Source organism: Pongo abelii, chromosome 5 (assembly GCF_028885655.2).
Source record: "Pongo abelii isolate AG06213 chromosome 5, NHGRI_mPonAbe1-v2.0_pri, whole genome shotgun sequence".
Classification (NCBI taxonomy): Eukaryota; Metazoa; Chordata; class Mammalia; order Primates; family Hominidae; genus Pongo; species Pongo abelii.
Window position 1 is genome coordinate 34,572,100 of NC_071990.2, and position 20,469 is coordinate 34,592,568.

A 20,469-nucleotide genomic window follows, 5' to 3' on the forward strand; every position below is an offset into this window, starting at 1 on the left:
CAACACCCTCCTTCCTACCAGTCACAAGTCCAGGCCTCTGGAACTTCTGACCGACTAGTTTCAAGTTGGGATTTCCACGACCCCCTATTTGGGCTCAATTGCTAAAGCAGCTCACATAACTCAGGGAAACTCACATTTACCAGTATATTACAATGAATATAAGCCATACAGATTAAGAGATGCACAGGGCGAGGTTGGGGGAAGCTGCACAGAGCTTCCATGCCTTCCCTGGGTGTGCTGCTCTCTAGGAACCTCCACGTGTTCAGTTATCCAGAAGCTCCCTGAACTCTGTCCTCTTAGGCCTTGTATGGAGACTTCATTGGATAGGCATGATTGGACAACCATGTTGAAATGTGATTGAACACAAAGGGTATGAGTTAATACTAATCGACTGAGTAGGAAAACCTAGCAAGGCCTGTTTGTTCAGATTCTTCTTGGCCTTTCTGTGCAGGATTTCTTCCTCTAACATATGGGGGCATGACCTTCTCTGGAATGAGGATCTTGTGACCCACAATCAGAAAGGCAGGGAAAGATTAGAGTCCTGCCTTGGGCAGGTAAAAGGAGGGCAGGAGAAAGTCAGAGACAGAGATTCTGTTTTCTGAGGCCTGCTCCTGAGGCCTAAAGTGCTCCAACATTATAACAAAAGACTGTTAACTCCAAAAGGCTATGACAGTTAGGAGCCGGGAACCTGAGACGAAAACATATATATATGTGTCAACATCACAACAGTAAAGAGAAACTTCTGTCTCCTTTTTAATAATTTACATGAACCTCCTAGTTCACTTCTGTATCCAATATTTGAAAATACTCTTGAAAAGCCCACAGTCAAGGAGGAGGGCTGTTAATAGGCGAAAACTCACACAGAAGGAAATACATCAAAATCTTACTAGTGGCGAGTATGAAAATTTTAAATTTTGTTTTTTTTACTTTTCTGCTCTTTTTTTTTTGGAGACGGAGTCTCATATGGTTGCCTGGGCTGGAGTGCAGTGGTGTGATCTCAGCTCACTGCAACCTCCGCCTCCCGGGTTTAAAGCGATTCTCCTACTTCAGCCTCCCAAGTAGCTGGAATTACTGGTGCCTGCCACCACACCCAGCTGATTTTTGTATTTTTAGAGATAGGGTTTCACCATGTTGGCCAGGCTAGTCTCAAACTCCTAACCTCGTGATCTGACCACCTTGGCCTCCCAAAGTGTTGGGATTACAGGTGTGAGCCACTGCACCCAGCCTACTTTTCTGCTTTTAAAATGTCCACACTAGGCTGGGCACAGTGACTTATGCCTGTAATCTCAGCACCCTGGGAGGCCAAAGTGGGTGGATTTCTTGAGCCCGGGAGTTTGAGACCAGCCTGGCCAACATGGTGAAACCCCATTTCTACAAAAAATACAAGAAAATTAGCCAGGCGTGGTGGCATGCACTTGTGGTCCCAGCTACTCAGGAGGCTGAGGTGGGAGGATCACTTGAGCTCAGGAGGTCGAGGCTGCAGTGAGCTATGATCACACCACTCCATTCCAGCCTGGACAAAGTGAGACCCTGTCTCAAAATAAATAAATAAATAAATAGTCCACATTAAATATACAGGAAAAACACACTTGAAATTTACATTACAATGAGATGGTGAAAAAAGCACTTATATATCAGCATGGAAAGTCATAAAAGCTTTGATAAAATGTAGTGACTAAGCTGAAAACCCAAAGAGGTGTCTCCAGGTGGCAAAAGGATAGGGTATGGTTTCTAGCAGGAGGGACAGGAGGGAACCGCATGCATTATGTCAGATGTGTGGGGTCCTGGAAAGCAGTTAGAATGACTGGCACATAGGGTCCAAGATAGCACAGACATCCTTAAGGTTATAATATGTGCTGTCTCAGGCCAGGCATGGTGGCTCACGCATGTAAACCTAGCACTTTGGGAGGCCGAGGCAGGTAGATTGCCTGAGCTCAGGAGTTCAAGACCAGCCTGGGCAACACAGTGAAACCCCATCTCTACTAAAATACAAAACACTAGCTGGGCGTGGTGGTGCGCACCTGTAATCCCAGCTACTCAAGAGGCTGAGACAGGAGAATCGCTTGAACCTGGGAGGCAGAGATTGCAGTGAGCTGAGATCATACCATTGCACTCCAGCCTGGGCAACAGAGCGAGACTCCATCTCAAAAAAAAAATAATAAAATAATAATAATAATATGTGTTGTCTCCATCATTAATAGAATTAGTTTTAAAATCTTGGCTAATCTAGTAAGAACAAGATACCAGCTTGCTTTAATTTGCATTCATCTGATAATCAGTGAGGTCTAATATATATATTTTTCGCTTATTATTTCTTCTCTGCTTAGAAGTGGCAAATCTCAGGGAAGATCGACCACCACTATCTTTCCCAATCCATTCCATGGGTATGCAAGTCACTGAGCAGTACTACACTCTCACCAAGGCGCCCAGGTACTGGAACCTCCTCAAGTGACATGAGCATCAGGAAGCACACAGCATACCTACGGGCAACTCACCAAAAATATTTATCCTAAATCTAATCAAGCCTCCAAACCTGGGCTGTTCAAAATGGTGAACATGATATACATGTAGCTACTGAGCACTTGAAATGTGGCTAGTGTAACTAAGAAACTGAATTTTGTATTTATTTAATTTTAATTAGTTTGTTTTTGTTGTTGTTGTTTTACTGCTTCTTGTGAAGCAGAACTATCCCATAGGCAGTGTGCCCAGAAAGCCTTAATTAGTTTAACTAGCCACGTAAGGCAGCTAGTGGCTGCCATACAGAACAACGAAGATATAGAACTTTTCCTTCACTTCAGAAAGTTCTATTGGATGGCACTGTTTTAGACTAAGTTGCTGGAAATACAGAGGATGGGGAAACAAGTTAAAGGAAACCAGGAAGAAACAATCAAACAAAACCAGGATGTGAGGCATTTTATAAGACAACTACCCTGGACTCTTTTTCTTTTCTTTTCTTTTTTTTTTTCTTTTGAGACGGAGTTTCCCTCTGTCGCCCAGGCTGGAGTGCAGTGGTGCGATTTCAGCTCACTGCAACCTCCACCTCCCGGGTTCACGCCATTCTCCTGCCTCAGCCTCCCGAGTAGCTGGGCTACAGGCACCTGCCACCACGCACGGCTAATTTTTTGTATTTTTAGTAGAGACGGGGTTTCACTGTGTTAGCCAGGATGGTCTTGATCTCCTGACCTTGTGATCCGCCCACCTTGGACTCCCAAAGTACTGGGACTACAGGCATGAGCCACTGCGCCTGGCCCCTGGACTCTTATAAAATAGTCAGTATCTTTGGGGATAGGCATATGGAAAGAATGGAAATACAGTTCTATGATAAAACAGCCTAAAAAGACATACAAGCAACAGTAATGTGTGAACCTAGGTTAAGGCCTAGTCAGGAAACAAACATTTCATGATAACTGGGGACATCTGAATATAGAGTCAATACTGGATAATATCATGGAATTATTATAAATTTCCTTAGATGTGACAATGGTATGTGGTTATGTAGGAGACTGGCCTTATTCCAAAGAGATGCATGCTACTATTCACTATTCACAATAGCAAAGAGGTGGAATCAACCCAGGTGCCCATCAATAGTGGACTGGATAAAGAAAGTGTACATATACAAAATGGAAAACTATGCAGCCATACAAAGAACGAAATAATGTCCTTTGCGGCAATGAGGTTACAGCTGGAGCCCATTATCCTAAGCAAATTAACACAGAAACAGAAAACCAAATACTGCATGTTCTCACTTATAAGTGGGAGTTAAACACTGGGTACACATGTACACAAAGATGGGAACAATAAACACTGGGGATTCTAAATGTGGGGTGGGGGGAGGTTGAAAAACAACCCATCAGGTATTATGTTTGCTATTTGGGTGACAGGGTCATTGGAAGCCAAAACCTCAGCAACATGCAATATACCCATGCGCACATGTATCCCCCAAATCTAAATTTTAAAATGGAAAGAAGAAAAGAGAGGGAAGAAGGGTGGGCGGGCACAAAGAAAGATGGGCTGAGCACAGTGGCCCATAATCCCAGCACTTTGGGAGGCCAAGGCATGTGGATCTCTTGAACCCAGGATTTCAAGACCAGCCTGGGCAACATGGTGAAACTCCATCTCTACAAAAAATACAAAAATTAGCTGGGTGTGGTGGCTTGTGCCTGTAGTCCCAGCTACTCAGGAGGTTAACGTGGGAGGACTGCTTGAGCCTGGGAGGTAGAGGTGACAGTAAGCAGAGATTGTGCCATTGTACTCCAGCCTGGGTAACACAGGGAGACCCCGTCTCAAAAAAAAAAAAAGAAAGGAAACAAGAAACAAAGAAGAGAAGCGAAGAGAAGAGAAGAGAAAAAAGAGAGAAGGAAAAGAAATACATGCTAAAGAATAGAATTTAGGAGTGATGTGTCACACTATCTACAACTTTTTTTGGCTATTCAAATGGAATAGCCAAAAAAGTAACAATATAGAAAGATAATGTGAGTACACAAAAGGTCAAAAGATATTATATTTAGAAGAAGGTATAGTGTTTATTGTACTAGTTTTGAATTTTTTTTGTACGCTTGAAAATTTTCATGATTGAAAAGTTCGGAAAAAATAATTAGCCATGGAATTAGGGTAATAGATAATCTTCTTTGCACTTTCTGTCTTTTCATTCTACTAGGAACACGTATTATTTTTATGAACAGAAAAAAATGGTAAGCTATAGTGGGCACTAGCTTAATCAAGTGATCAAACTTGGCTACACTAATACACTAATAGCATCACTAAGTGCTTACAAGGAGCACTTAAAAGCCTTCAGAATGGGCTGGGCGTGGTGGTTCACGCCTGTAATCCCAGTATTTTGGGAGGTCGAGGTGCACGGATCACCTGAGGTCAGGAGTTTGAGATCAGCCTGGCCAACACGGGAAACCCCGTCTCTACTAAAGATACAAAATTAGCCTGGCATGGTGGCACACACCTCTAATTCCAGCTACTCAGGAGACTGTGAGGCAGAAGAATGGCTTGAACCCAGGAGGCAGAGGTTGCAGTGAGCTGAGATCACACCACTGCACTCCAGCATGGGCGACAGAGCGAGACTACGCTTCCAAAAAAAAAAAAAAAAAAAAGCCTTCAGAATAAAAGCCTTGTTTAGATTATATAGTTTTTTTGAGATAGGGTCTCACTTGGCCCAGGACAGAGTGCAGTGGCATGATCATAGCTCACTGTAATCTTGACTTCCTGGCCTCAAGTGATCCTCCTGCCTTGGCCTCCCAAAGTATTGGGATTACAGGCATAAGCCACTGTACACAGCATGTCTCCATTTTTAGGGTTAAAACTTTACAAATCACTCTAATGGTCTTAGTCAAAAGCACCTATATATTTAAAACTAAAATGGTCACTAACACAAATATGTAATAACATTATGAATACCACTTTTCATATAGTCAATAGTATCTACTATGAATTTTTGCAAACACCAGAATGACAGAGTCACTAAAAAGTCAATCATCTTAAAGATGACTCTAGAAGTAATCATGGAAATAACCCAGGGGCAGCCATTTACCATTTAGTAACAGCCTCAGAGCAGAGACGCTTCTCTGAAAAGAGAGAGAGGTGGTTCTACTAGGAATATGGCTGTGGGGCCAGTGTTGAATTACACTCGGCCACATGAGCACAGAGCAAAAGCTGAGCACAGGAATCATCACAATTGCGTCTCTGCCAGACCCTTCACTGGAGGCTATGTCTATGCCAAGGCTTGCCTTCATCCCCGAACTGTAACTGAGAGGGAAGGCCCTTTCTAAGTTCTCAGCTGCCAGAAACAGGAGATTCAATACCGATTTACTTAAGGGCCTGAAAGGTAATGCCAGAGATCTATGGGATTCATTCTGTCTTCTAGTTCTAATGTAAAACTGCCTCACACCACCTTCTACATTAAAACATGATATGCTTTCTCTGATCACTTTATATAATGAATTTTTTTTTCTTTTTTCTTTTTTAAAGAGACAGGGTCTCAATCTGTTGCCCATAGCTTGCTGCAGCCTCAAACTCCTGGGCTTAAGCGATCCTCCCTCCTCAGCCTCCTGAGTAGATGGAACTACAGGTGCAAGGCACCATGTCCGGTTCATTTTTAAAAACTTTTTGTAGAGACAAGGTCTCCCTTTGTTGCCTAGGCTGGTCTCAAACTCCTGGGCTCAAGTGATTCTCCCACCTGGGCTTCTCAAAGTGCTGGGATTATAGGTGTGAGCCACTGCACCCAGACAAAATTATTTTTCTAAGGATAAGCTTTTAACTTCTTTTGCTGTGTTTTTGTGCATCAGTTTTCCCAGGAGGGCGGAATAAAGATGTTTCCTCACACAAAAACATATGTTCATGTTAGGTGAACAAAGGCTTTCCTGAAATTTTTACTACGGAGCCACATTTCCCACTAAATCCTTTAAAAAGAATAAATTATCAGAATAAGATCCTCACATATAATGTACTAAGACACGATGATTCTTATATATTGTAGTGCTGTGACCAAAGGAGCTAAAAATATCTGTCTTCTTATCAAGTAAAAATAAAGACACGGTAGTGCTGACAGACTTGGCAATGTTGACAAACATACAATTCTGTCTTAGGGAAAGTGGCATCTATCACATCACCGTCCTTTGTAGCTTCCAGCTCAGGAACTTGAATACAGCTGGTATATAATAAGTACTTACGCTTATTTTCTCAACTTTTCATTTTGAAAAATGTCAAACATACAGAAAAATTATTTGCCTATTTTAGTTCTGATTTTAAAGATAAAGCCATAGGCCATAGGCCATACATGTACATTGTTATTAGGAATTCATATTCATGTGATTTAAAATCCTTTAAAAATTAAATAATGGAAGTTTGAGAATGCCATCTAAATAAAGCCTGCTTTTAAACAAACGGGAGCAACTCATGGTCTCTCCTGACTTTTTACGTCTAGATACACTTTCTAATTTTAACAATTTACATCTAGATAATTTTAGCAATTTACATCTAGATACACTTTCTAATTTTAACATTTTTATTTAACAGTAAAATATTCCCAAGGTTAAAAACCTTTATTTGCTTTCGGAGACAAAAAAAACAAAAACTATCTTCTAAGAGGTTGGAATTTATCAATTTAAAGTTTAAAATAAAGTTAAAATTCAGAACACAGCTCATTCATTTAATTAACACATACTTTGGTTGTTTTTCACTATGAGCCTTTCAGTCCTACTACTGTTGTCTTTTTAATCCATATGCAGACATTACTCTAACATTTTTAAAAGCCAATTTTTAAAATTAGTTGCCCACATTGAAAAATCAGAAGATCTTACATGATAATCCAGCTTTTTTTTTTGACACGGAGTCTTGTTCTGCTGCCCAGGCTGGAGTGCAGTGGCGTGATCTCAGCTCACTGCAATCTCTGCCTCCTAGGTTCAAGCAATTCTCCTGCCTCAGCCTCCTGACTAACTGGGAGTATAGGCACCCACCACCATGCCCAGCTAATTTTCGTATTTTTAGTAGAGACAGGGTTTCACCATGTTGGTCAGGCTGGTTTCAAACTCCTAACCTCAGGTGATCCACCTGCCGTGGCCTCCCAAAGTGCTGGGATTACAGGCGCGAAATGTAGGGTCCAGCCCTACGGTGCTTGACGGGTGTTCTCCCTGTGTGTGGAGACGAGAGATCGTAAGAAATAAAAACACATGACAAAGAGATAAAGAGAAAACAGCTGGGCCCGGGGGGCTACTACCACCAAGACGCGGAGACCAGTAGTGGCCCTGAATGGCTGGGTGTACTGATATTTATTGTATACAACACAAGGGGGCAGGGTAAGGAGGGTGAGTCATCCAAGTGATTGATAAGGTCAAGCAAGTCACATGATCATAGGACAGGGGGCCCTTCCCTTATAGGTAGCCGAAGCAGAGAGGGAAGGCAGCATACATCAGCGTTTTCTTCTACGCACTTATCAGAAAGATCAAAGACAAGCCGGGCACGGTGGCTCACCTGTAATCCCAGCACTTTGGGAGGCCGAGGCGGGTGGATCATGAGGTCAAGAGATCGAGACCATCCTGGCCAACATGGTGAAACCCTGTCTCTACTAAAAATACAAAAAATTAGCTGGGCATGGTGGCGCGCACCTGTATTCCCAGCTACTTGGGAGGCTGAGACAGGAAAATCGCTTGAACCTGGGAGGTGGAGGTTGCAGCGAGCCAAGATTGCGCCACTGCACTCCAGTCTAGCAATAGGGCGAGACTCTGCCTCAAAAAAAAAAAAAAAAGAAAGACCAAAGACTTTAAGACTTTAACTATTTATTTTATCGCTATCTTCTAAGAACTTCAAAAAGGAACCAGGAGTATGGGAGGAACATGAAAGTGGACAAGGAGCGTGACCACTGAAGCACAGCACCACAGAGAGGGGTTTAAGCCTCCAGATGACTGTGGGAAGGCCTGGATAATATCCAACCTCTCACAAGAAGCAGGTGAAGCAGAGTGTTCCCTGACTCCTCCAAGGAAAGGGAGACTTCCTTTCACGGTCTGCTAAGTAATGGGTGTCTTCCCAGGTGCTAGTGTTACCGCTTGACCAAGGAGCCCTCAAGTGGCCCTTACGCGGGCGTGACAGAGGGCTCACCTCTTGCCTTCTTGGTCACTTCTCACAATGTCCCTTCAGCGCCTGACCCTATACCTGCCAGTTATTCCTTGGTTATATTAGTAATACAACAAAGAGTAATATTAAAAGCTAATGATTAATAATGTTTATGCTAATGATTGATAATGTCCATGATCATTTCTATATCTAATTTGTATGATAACTATTCTTATTCTAACTACTGTCTTTATTATACTGAAACAGTTTGTGCCTTCAGTCTCTTGCCTCGGCACCTGGGTAATCTTCCACCCACAGTGAGCCACCACGCCCAGCCAAGAATCCAGCTTTCAAGTTTCTCTTGAAACATCAGAGGATCTGATCACACTGGGTCTTCCCCTCATCGCCATCTTTATTTAGGTCTAACTGACAAATAAAAATTGTATATATGCATTTATGGTGTACAGCATGATGTTTTGATGTATGTATACACATTGGGACTTAACTACCACTAGTGTATTAGTGTAGCCAAGTTTGATCACTTGATTAAGCCAGTACCCACTATAGCTTACCATGTTTTTCTGATTATAAAAATAATACATGTTCCTAGTAGAATGAAAAAACGGAAAGTACAAAGAAGATTGTATATTATCCTAATTCAAGCATCTGTGTATACTTTTTGTTGTTGTTAACAGGGTCTTGATCTGTCACCCAGGTTGGAATGCACTGGTGCAATCACAGCTCACTGCAGCCTTGATGCTGGGCTCAAGCAATCCTCCCTCCTCAGCCTCCCAAGTAGCTGGGACTACAGCTGTACCCACCTTGTCAGAGGTGTACTTACTGTCAACCACCTGTCCCCTTCCTGACAAGTTTATGAGCTGGAGACCCCTGACCATATTACTTCCTCATAATTCCCCAAACTGCTTTACTTATGTTGAAATGATCAAAAGTATCCTTAATATATTATTCATAAAGTTTTACTACTAAATGATATCTAATTTTATGATTAAAGTTCTGGGTTTTAAAAATGCATGTTATTTCTCTGATAAATCCTATGATAGCCTACACTCCACTTTCTATTCACAACTGTTCAGGCTGGGTAAAAGGTACAGATGAAAATACAACACAGTCATACTGTGCCTTCACTTTTTTTCCCCACTCCAGAGCCAAACACTTATGAACTAAAAAACGGGTGACAATGAATATCTTAAATTACTCCCAAGTAGTCAGATTTTTTAAGTGTTCTACTCTTGTATAACATGAAACATGAAATTCTGCTTTCCTGTTAGAGACTGTTCTGAGATACCATATGGAGCCTTCTGGTTGCTATGTGTGTACGTGTGTGTGTGTGTGTGTGTATATATATAGAGAGAGAGATATACATAAAAATACATATATACATAGATATACACACATATATACATAGATATACACACATATATACATAGATATACACACATATATACAAATATATATATAAAAAAGAGAAGAACCTTTTTTTTTTGAGATGAAGTCTCGCTCTTATCCCCCAGGCTGGGGTGCAATGGCGCAATCTCAGCTCACTGCAACTTCCACCGCCCGGGTTCAAGCGATTCTCCTGCCTCAGCCTCCCAAGTAGCTGGGATGACAGGCGCCTGCCACCATGCCTGGCTAATTTTTGTATTTTTAGTAGAGACAGGGTTTCACCACGTTGGCCAGGCTGGTCTCGAACTCCTAACCTCAGGTGATCCACCTGCCTTGGCCTCCCAAAGTGCTGAGATTACAGGTGTGAACCACTGTGCCTAGCCAAGAACAACCATTCTTTTGCAGGGACAGGGGATACATGGTACAGGAATTAGGATGAGAAGACACTTTAAAAAAAAAATTTTTTTTTATTATACTTTAAGTTCTAGGGTACATGTGCACAACTTGCAGGTTTGTTACATATGTATACATGTGCCATGTTGGTGTGCTGCACCCATTAACTCCTCATTTACATTAGGTATATCTCCTAATGCTATCCCTCCCCCAACCCCACCCCATGGCAGGCCCTGGTGTGTGATGTTCCCCACCCTGTGTCCAAGTGTTCTCATTGTTCAATTCCCACCTATGAGTGAGAACATGCGGTGTTTGGTTTTCTGTCCTTGTGACAGTTTGCTCACAATGATGGTTTCCAGCTTCACCCATGTCCCTACAAAGGACATGAACTCATCCTTTTTTATGGCTGCATAGTATTCCACAGTGCCTATGTGCCACATTTTCTTAATCCAGTCTATGATTGATGGACATTTGGGTTGGTTCCAAGTCTTTGCTATTGTGAACAGTGCTGCAATAAACATACGGGTGCATGTGTCTTTATAACAGCATGATTTATAATCCCTTGGGTATATACCCAGTAATGGGATGGCTGGGTCACATGGTATTTCTAGTTCTAGATCCCTGAGGAATCACCATGCTGTCTTCCACAATGGTTGAACTAGTTTACAGTCCCACCAATAGCATAAAAGTGTTCCTATTTCACCACATCCTCTCCAGCACCTGTTGTTTCCTGACTTTTTAATGATCGCCATTCTAACTGGTGTGAGATGGTATCTCATTGTGGTTTCGATTTGCATTTCTCTGATGGCCAGTGATGATGAGCATTTTTTCATGTGTCTGTTGGCTGCGTAAATGTAGAAGATACACATTTTTAAAATAAAGTTCACGATGGCATTTTCCATGTTCTTATTAGAAAATACAAATGGTGCTGGGCGTGGTGGCTCATGCCTATAATCCTAGCACTTTTGGAGGCCAAGGTGGGCAGATTGCTTGAATTCAGGAGTTCGAGACCAGCCTGGGCAACGTGGTGGAACCCCGGCTCTACAAAAAATACAAAAATTAGCTGGGTGTGGTGGTGCATGCTTACTTGTAGTCCCAGCTACTCAGGAGGCCAAGGTGGGAGGATCACTTGAGACAGGGAGGTGGAGGTGGCAGTGAGATAAGATCACACCATTGCACTCCAGCCTAAGTAACACAGCAAGACTCTGTCTCCAAAAAGAAATTAAAAAAAAGAAAAAGAAAAGAAAATACAAATGGAATCAAGAAGAGTTAAAATAACTTTTTTTTTTTTTTTTTTTGAGATGGAGTCTCGCTGTGACGCCCAGGCTAGAGTGCAATGGCATGATCTTGGCTCACTGCAACCTCTGCTTCCCAGGTTCAAGCAATTCTCCTGCCTCAGCCTCCTGAGTAGCTGGGACTACAGGCACATGCCACCACGCCCAGCTAATTTTTGTATTTTTAGTAGAGACGGGGTTTCACCATATTGGCCAGGCTAGTCTTGAACTCCTGACCTCAAGTGATCCACCCACCTTGGGCTCCCAAAGTGCTGGGATAATAAGGGTGAGCCACCGCACCTGGCCTAAAATAACTTCTTGATAGACTGGGATAGATTAACAAGGCTAGAGATAATTGAGCAGCTCTGAACTCTTGCGGTGCCATTAGGAAGGCAACCTCAATTATTCTACATTAAGGTATTTAGACTTTCAAACTTTCTTTTTTTTTTTTTTCAAACTTTCTTTTTAAGTTGTCCATGACCTGCTGGATTTTTCTTTTACAACTTTCTTTAATGAAGGTTAATTAAGTAAAACATGCTGTGGAATTTTTATTTTATGTATGACACTGTACATACTAACTTGTACAAAAACTTGAGGGAGGGCAGCAAAGATACAGGGAAATCTAAGCAGATATCACCAACCTGAAGATGGACTGTTTCTATGGCAAAGCAACAGGTGGCATGAGCCAGAGTAGCACAGAAGTACTATTAGGATAGAAGTGAGGAAGTCACAAAGAACTAACCACACTTTTTAAAAAAGCAATGGCTGTGTCACAAACTATCAGGCTGACTGCAAATACAGTCGGCCCTCTGTATTTGTGCACTACACATCTGTGGATTCAACCAACTGCAGATCGAGAATTTTTAAAAAAATTGTATCTGTACTGAACACGTACCGACTTTGTTCCCTTGTATTTCCTAAACAATATAGTGTAACTACAGTTGATCCTTGAATAATGTTGATCCTTGAACAAGCTGGTAGGATGCCAACTCCCACGCAGTCAAACATCTGTGTATACTTTTTTTTTGTTAACAGACAGGGTCTTGATCTGTCACCCAGGCTGGAATGCACTGGCACAATCATGGCTCACCGCAGCCTTGATGCTGGGCTCAAGCAATCCTCCCTCCTCAGCCTCCCAAATAGCTGGGACTACAGGTATGTGTCAACACGCCCAACTAATTTTTTTTTAAATTTTTTGTTTTTTGTAGTGATAGGGTCTCACTATGTTGCCCAGGCTGTTCTCAAACTCCTAGCCTCTAGCCACCATGTCCGGTGGGTATATAATTTTTGACTCTCCCAAAACTTAACTACTAATAATCTACTACTGACCAGAAGCCTTACCAATAACAGTTGATTAACATATATTCTGTATGTTGTGTGTATTATTTACTATATTCTTCTATTAAAGCTAGAAAAAGAAAATGTTATTAAGAAAACCATAAGGAAGAGAAAATATATTTACTATTCATTAGGTGGAAGTGGAGCCCGGTAAAAGTTTTTTCCTCGTCATCTTCACATTGAGTAGGCTAAGGAAGAGGAGGAGGAAGAGGAGGGGTTGGTCTTGCTGTCTCAGGGGTCACCTCAGAGGCAGAAGTGAAGGAGGTAAAAGAGGAAGCAGGAAAGGCAGGCACACTCAGTATAAAGGTGTAACTTTTACTGGAAAAAAATCCACATATAAATGAACCCGTGTTGTTCAATCCCCTGTTGTTTAAGGGTCAACTGTATTTACACAGTGTTTACACTGCATGAGGTAGCATAAGTAATCTACAAATGATCTAAAGTATATGGGAGGATTATGTGTAGGTCATATGCAAATACTCTGCCACTTTATATAAGGGGCTTGAGCATCTGCAGATTTTTATATCCACCAGGGGTCCTGAAACCAATACTAAGGAATGGATACCAAGGAATGGCTATACTTTAGGCACATAATTTTCTCCTCCTGTTTCTGTTTTTGGATGTTCTCTATTCTTGTGATAATACTCTTGGGATGGCTGAGGTGAGAAAAGGTAAAGGAAATGGGAATGTAAGACGAAGAGAAGACAGAATGGTTTCAGACACAGCTTCCCTTTTTTCCCCTGTCAAACAAGAGTTTTACCTTTCCCACTGAATTAGCAAGAAAGAATAGCTCTGAGATCATACAAAGAGGTGCTTTTCTTTTTTATTACAGAAAGACTATCACATGGCTGGCTCACACAGCTTCTGCTGCCCTAGTCTAAAGAGGCACTGTTACTAAAGCCCATGGCAGGCCATGGGAGCAAGCCTGTTCCCCTAACCCTGTAAGGGGTCACTCTAATAGGATTTTGACCACAAGCAGCTAAAAAAAAGGAAACTAATTTGCAAAAGGGAATATTTTAGCCCTCCCCTTAAATGTGACTGCTAATGTGTCAAATGCTTCAGATTTATCTGTTTCTGAAATTCAGCCAATATGCTAAAATTTTTAAGCTGGGCTGAACAAAGCTTTAGAACAGGTGGAATTTAATGAGACCTAGGACTGACAATGCCATGATAAACTACTGAATAATCTTAATCCTTTCATGTTTATATAAAAACTTTTTCTAGTAACAAAAGAAACATATGCTCAATGCAGAGAACTTGATAACCTATGAACTAACATAAAGATAACCACTGCAAACATTTTGGTGGACATCTTTCAAGGAGCCATAGCATTAGGAGTGTCGGGGACAAAAGATGTCCTGGATGCAAATCTTACCTTGAGCATATTAGGCTGGACATAACTTGTTGGGGCAAATCACTCAACCTCAGCCTTTTCTCTCCTGTAAAATGTAGATAATAACAGTTCCTACTACATACACAGGACCTTTGGAAAAGGTGCTGCAGATGGTACTTAACCATGGGTTGCCATGCTTTTACAGCATGTGACTTCACTACTGTGAGCACAGCTAAGAGAATTAAAAATCAGCAACTGATGCAAAGGTAAGGTAGACATTTTCAAAATAGCCAGAAGCTGATGATGTGACCTGGCAGCTCTGCCCAAAGGGGCATACTACATGAAGTTGTCACTAGGCAAAACCAATCAGGTCCTCTCTTAGGAAGGCTGAATACAGAGTCAACAGACAGGTAAGTTTTGCAAAAGACAGGAAAAACACAAAATAAAAGCAGTAAGCTAAGAGGCTGAGAAGAGATTAGACAGGCAGGTCCTCTGCAGTGGAAGAGAGGGGGGCTGAGCCATTGGCGTGTGAACAGGCTCCTTGAGCCACTCTGCATTTCCACTGTTGTTTCACCTGCCACGAGTGATGCCTGCCTGTGCACTGTGACCCAAGTTTCCAGCTTTGTACAGCTTTGGCTGGGCAGTGGCTGTGACAATGTCATGTTCTTCCTCAATTAACTGAGGCATTTGGAGAGTATGTCTATTTCTGACAACCTAAAAGGGCACATTGCAGTTGCATTTCTGTAGCTGTTCTAATAGTTAGGTCAATAATTGTAGCACTCTATTAAACACTTGAGATATGTGTTGAGCACTAGAGATTCGACAATGAGCAAGAAAAAATGGGACCGGGGGTGGTGGCTTGCACCTGTAATCCCAGCACTTTGGGAGGCCGAGGCAGGTGGATCACCTGAGGTGAGGAGTTAGAGATCAGCCTGGCCAACATGGTGAAACCCCGTCTCTACTAAAAATACAAAACTAGCCAGGCATGGTAGTGCATGCCTATAATCCCAGCTACCTGGGAGGCTGAGGCAGGAGAATCATTTGAACCCAGGAGGCGGAGGCTGCAGTGAGCCGAGATCGTGCACTCCAGCATGGGTGACAACAGTGAAACTCCATCTCAAAAAAAGAAAAAAGAAAAAATGGGGACCAGGTACAACAGCCTACACCTGTAATCCCAGCACTTTGGGAAGCTGAGGGAGGAGGGGCTGGAAGCTAGGAGACCCTCGGCAACATAGCAAGACCCTGTCTCTAATAAATAATAATAATAAATTAGCCAGGCATGGTGGCATGCACTGGTAGTCCCAGCTACTCAGGGGGCTGAGGAAGGAAGATTGCTTGAGCCCAGGAGTTTGAGGTTACAGTGAGCTATGACCACATCACTGCACTCTAGCCTGGGAAGAAAAGAAAAAGAAAAAGAAAAAGGAAAATGAAAAGAGAAGAGAGAGAGAGAAAAAAAGAAAGAGAGAGGAGAGAGAAAGGAAGGAAGGAAGGAAGGAGACTACACAGAGTATAAAGTCTAGCACAAAAGACATATAATTAAACAAGCAACATCAATAAAGCATGAACAATACCACAGTGCTAGAAATACAGACTGCAATGGAAACATACAGCATGAGTGAACCTACTAGAAGGAATCACAAAGATTTCATGAATGAAGTAACCTTCATGTTGATGCACTAAATTTGCTATGTTGATTCATGCTGTGTGAACTCCATGACCCCCAGCCTTGTGATGTTATGGAGTTTTGATGAAGCAAAAGTGAACAGCGTCAGTGTGGCCTATCAGGTCACCTAAGAGTCGTGGCCTCATTTAATAGGAAGGCTCAGTTTCTTCAGCAGGTAAGCATCTTTCAATCCTAGAAACATTTAGAATTAAATATAAAAATGTTTAAGGGAATCAATAAGTATTTTATAATTTATAATATTTTAGTCTTAAATATTATAATGTTTATTACCACATAAGTATTTTTGTGTTAAGGAGACCAGACATAATCTAAGATTTTGTAACGCTTACAAGAATGTTACCTATTCTAGCTGGCAGTCTTGTGGCCTCAAATTTTAAAAATATAGTTGAATAATTTATTTCTGACTCATGATTTTAAGTTAAAAATCTTAAGAAGCTTATATATAGCATGGGAATATTTAAAGACTCTAAAACGTCTTATTTCTAAGTGTAATATATGAGATTTACAGGAGTTCATAAAAAAAAAGGGTTTTTTTCTTTGAAAATGCTGTGTTTTATTTTTTTGTTTTTTAAGATGAGGTCTTGCTATGTTGCCCTGGCTGGTCTTAAACTCTTGGGCTCATGTGATCCTCCTGCCTCAGCCTCTCCAGTAGCTGGGACTACAGGCCCATACCACCAGGCCTGGCTATAAATGTTTTTATTATTAATTTTAATTGACACATAATAATTTTAAGTATTTATGGAGTACAGTGACATTTTGCTACATGTATACAATATATAATGATAAATTTGGTTGGGCATAATATGGCTGTAATCCCAGCCCTTTGGGAGGCCGAGGCGGGTGGACTGCCTAAGGTCAGGAGTTTTAGACCAGCCTGGCCAACATGGTGAAACCCCATCTCTACTAAAAATACAAAAATTAGCTGGGCATGGTGGCAGGCATCTGTAATCCCCGCTACTTGGGAGGCTGAGGCAGGAGAATCGCTTGAAACCCAGAGGTGGAGGTTGCAGCGAGCACTCCAGCCTGGATGACAGAGCGAGACTCCATCTCAAAACAAACAAAACAAACAAACAAACAAAAGGTTATATACACATTTGAGTGGGGTGGGGGAGTTTGGGAGGGGTGTTGCTGCTCCTAATTCCTGCCTTGTTCAATATATTTTTTGGCCATTTGTCTTCTTTTGAGAAACGTTTATTCACATCATTTGCACATTTTAATACTGGATTCTTTTTTTTGCTGTTGAATTCTTGGTATATACTGAATAGTAATCCCTTGTTGAATGAGTATTTTGCATATATTTTCTCCCATTCTGTAGACTGTCTCTTCACTGTTGATTGTTTCTTTTGCTGTGCAGAAGGTTTTTAGTTTGATACAATCCAATCTGTCTATATTTGCTTTTGTTACCTGTGCTTTTGAGGTCTTACCTATAAAATCTTTGTCCAGACCAATGTCCTAAAGTGCTTCCCCCTGTGTTTACTTGTAGTAGTTTTTCACAAGACTTTTTTTCATTGAAGAGCTTTATAAAGTTTTTTTTTTTTTAAGTAGGACAACTGAAGTTCTTAAAAAAAAAAAATCAAATATATTAAATGTATAAATGCAATCTGAAACACCTGAAGGTTTTCAACTAATTGGTATAGAGGTATTATCCACAAAGCCCCTCAAAAAGTGGGTATTAAAATCTCCTACATTTACAAATAAAAAATCAGATCTGAAAGCATAAACATCTTGAAAACTAAGTAAATCTCTAAACAGTGCTTTGTTTACAAAAGCTTCCCTTCAAGGACAATAAAAAACATCTATCAACATTTCAAGTCTCTGATTTCAAGTCTAATTCTCTGTTGATAAAACTGGAAAATCCACTTCTTTCATTCTGTTTTGATGGAAGCCACTGAACTGTTTCTGTTTTTGTAATGACATGTTCTCTTATTTTTATTGTTTGTACATTTTATTTGGATACTTATTCTAAAGTTCAAAGCAGTTCACAGACATTTCTTTATCCTCTCAATAATGCTGGAATAAAATATGAGATATGATGATATGATTCTCCTCTGACTGCAGAAAAAAAATTAGCTCAAAGTCAGGAAGGATTCTTTAAGGCTGAGAACGGCAGGCAGAGCTTGCCTGCAGTCAGAAAAGAATCACATCATCGTATCCCATACTTTATTCCAGTACTATTGAGAGAATAAAGTTTCAAGATCAGAATTCCTTCAAGACAGGAGCTAGGTAAGATACTAAACATGAGGAGTGTAGTTTAATTATCTGTGGCTGCATCTTTCACTTCCTTGCTTCACGATCATTTTATTCCTATTTCACACTATTCTTCCTTTTACCTACAGAAGGATAGTATGCAATTTCCAGGAAACAAAAGTACAGTACCCTATATCCTTCCTACTCCCTCAATGTATTTCCTGTTGCAAACATCTGGTTTTCTATATCTTAGCTGCACTTGTATAACCCAGGGACAACTCAACTGTAACATTCAAAAACAGAACAGCAATAGTGACAACAAATTAAGGTCAGCTTTCCTGAAACAGACACAAATTCCAAATGTGCTCTACAAAAGTAGAACTGCCAGAGATATCCCAACCACAACTCCCAAAACCAAGTATCAAGTCTTTGCACAAGGTCTTTGAACTTTTTCCTCTCTCTATTCCAGAACCATCACTCCATTTCAGGTCTTGTAACAATCTGTCTGAATACACAACTGCATGGTCACTCTCAAACACCATTTTTGCCTTAAGCACCTTAGAACCTACAGAAGCCAACTGGATTTAAATCAAAATTATTCAGTTTAGGCCCACCAACTGGCCCTACCACACTTATTTGAACAGTCAAACTCTGAGTTCCTACAGAAAGAGTCAGGCAAAGGTTCTGGTGCCCTCAGGCCTAGGGATGCAAAGTACAGAATCATACCTGCCCTTCAGGGAGTGTCTACACCCTTCTAATTCCGCATTATCCCAGGTCTGACAGGAAAGTGGGAATCCAATTCTGCTTTAGAGTAAAGAAAAGCTCACCAGCTACTTCATCCCTCCTCTATCTAATCTCCCTTATGTGGGGATATCATATATAAGACCATCATCACACTACCTACTGCATTCCCAAAGTCCCTCCAAAATGGGAAAATCTTAAATGAGCAGGTCTATAACCACCCAGACATTCTCCTAGGAGCCAGTCTTTTGTGCCAGAGTTGGCTACTCTGCCAACAAGTCCCCCGGCATGCTGTACAAACTGTTCCCTCAAAGTTTAATTTTCAAATTATAGTTTCCTATTAACTCTGTATTCTTGGTGAGATGTTAAGCTTATGTGATGATGGCAAAACCCAAATTTCTGTATCCCCAATTTGTGGCCCAGTGTTTTGTGCAAGATGGATGGACACTCAATATTTGCTGAACGGACAAATAACATTCAATCAGTAAACAGCTATGAGGAAGGTGCAGATTCTGAACTGGATTCTGTCACAGCTTCACTTTCCCACAGAAACAGGTCTGCCTGATTAAACTACTGACACACTGTAGATCAGACAGCTCTCTCACAGGCCATTGGACACTCTTCTCTAGAGGGGGATGCTTTGCAAAGACATCTCAATTCCTTGATGGGTTAGCACAGCCAAGCAGAGGAGAATGTCTGATACAACTAAAGCAGCTGTTATCATTCACAGGGAATCTGGTTGGGTCAAGATTCTTAATTGCAGACAACAGAATCCAACTTCATTAGTTTAAGATAATGATTTATTAAGGGATAAAAATAGTTTACAGAATCATTAGGAGAGCTCAAGGAACACAGGCCAAGGTTCCAAGAACAATTCTTAAAACCACATTGCAGAACTGGATTGCCAAGGGAGTTGCTGTCTCTGGGGTGGATCAGGAAGCTGCCAAATAAAAGCCAAGAGCCAAATCAGGAAGTTAACACTATAGCTGCCAATTCCAAAACCATTATCTCCTTTGTCTAAATGTGTGCCACCAAAACAGATGGGCCTGCTGCTCTCAGAACACGCCCTCCTTGTGACTAAAGCAATCTTGTTCAAGTGCTTTGTATTGGGGATATCTAAATATCATCAAGGAGACTTAGTGGCATTCCTTACCTGAGTTTAGGAAAAGTGCTTTTTAACTTTCTAGTCTCTCTATGTCAGAAGAGCATTGGAATGGGTGTGGAGACCACCAAACCACAGTCCATCCCTCAAAGAGCATTTCTCTCCACAAGATCCATCAGGAGAAATTCTCAGAACACTCATTGGTAAGAATTCAATACTCTACTGCAGTAGGATCTCAAAATCACCAGAGATCCTATTAAAATCAGATTCTGATACAGTAGATCTGGGTTGGGGTCTGAGATTTTCCATTTCTAACAAGCTCCTGGCTGATGCTGATGTTGCTGGTCCATCAATCACACTCTGAGTAGCAAGAGCTTAAACCAGGGATTATCTATGGTTCACCACAGTTTTTACAAATAAGGCTTCACTGGAACATAGCCAGGCCCATTTGTTTATG

General features: G+C 41.3%; 1 protein-coding gene and 1 long non-coding RNA gene across 4 annotated transcripts in view; one reads left to right on the top strand and one right to left on the bottom strand.

Moving 5' to 3' along the window:
• The window catches only part of NUDT3 (nudix hydrolase 3), a 110,401-nt gene that overhangs the window by 39,519 nt on the left and 50,413 nt on the right, over nt 1-20,469 (bottom strand). The window lies entirely within an intron of this gene.
• LOC129060212 (uncharacterized) lies at nt 2,326-9,008 on the top strand. The gene is made up of 3 exons (XR_008526749.1): nt 2,326-2,430; nt 8,306-8,452; nt 8,824-9,008. It is a non-coding gene; the product is annotated as an uncharacterized LOC129060212 (long non-coding RNA).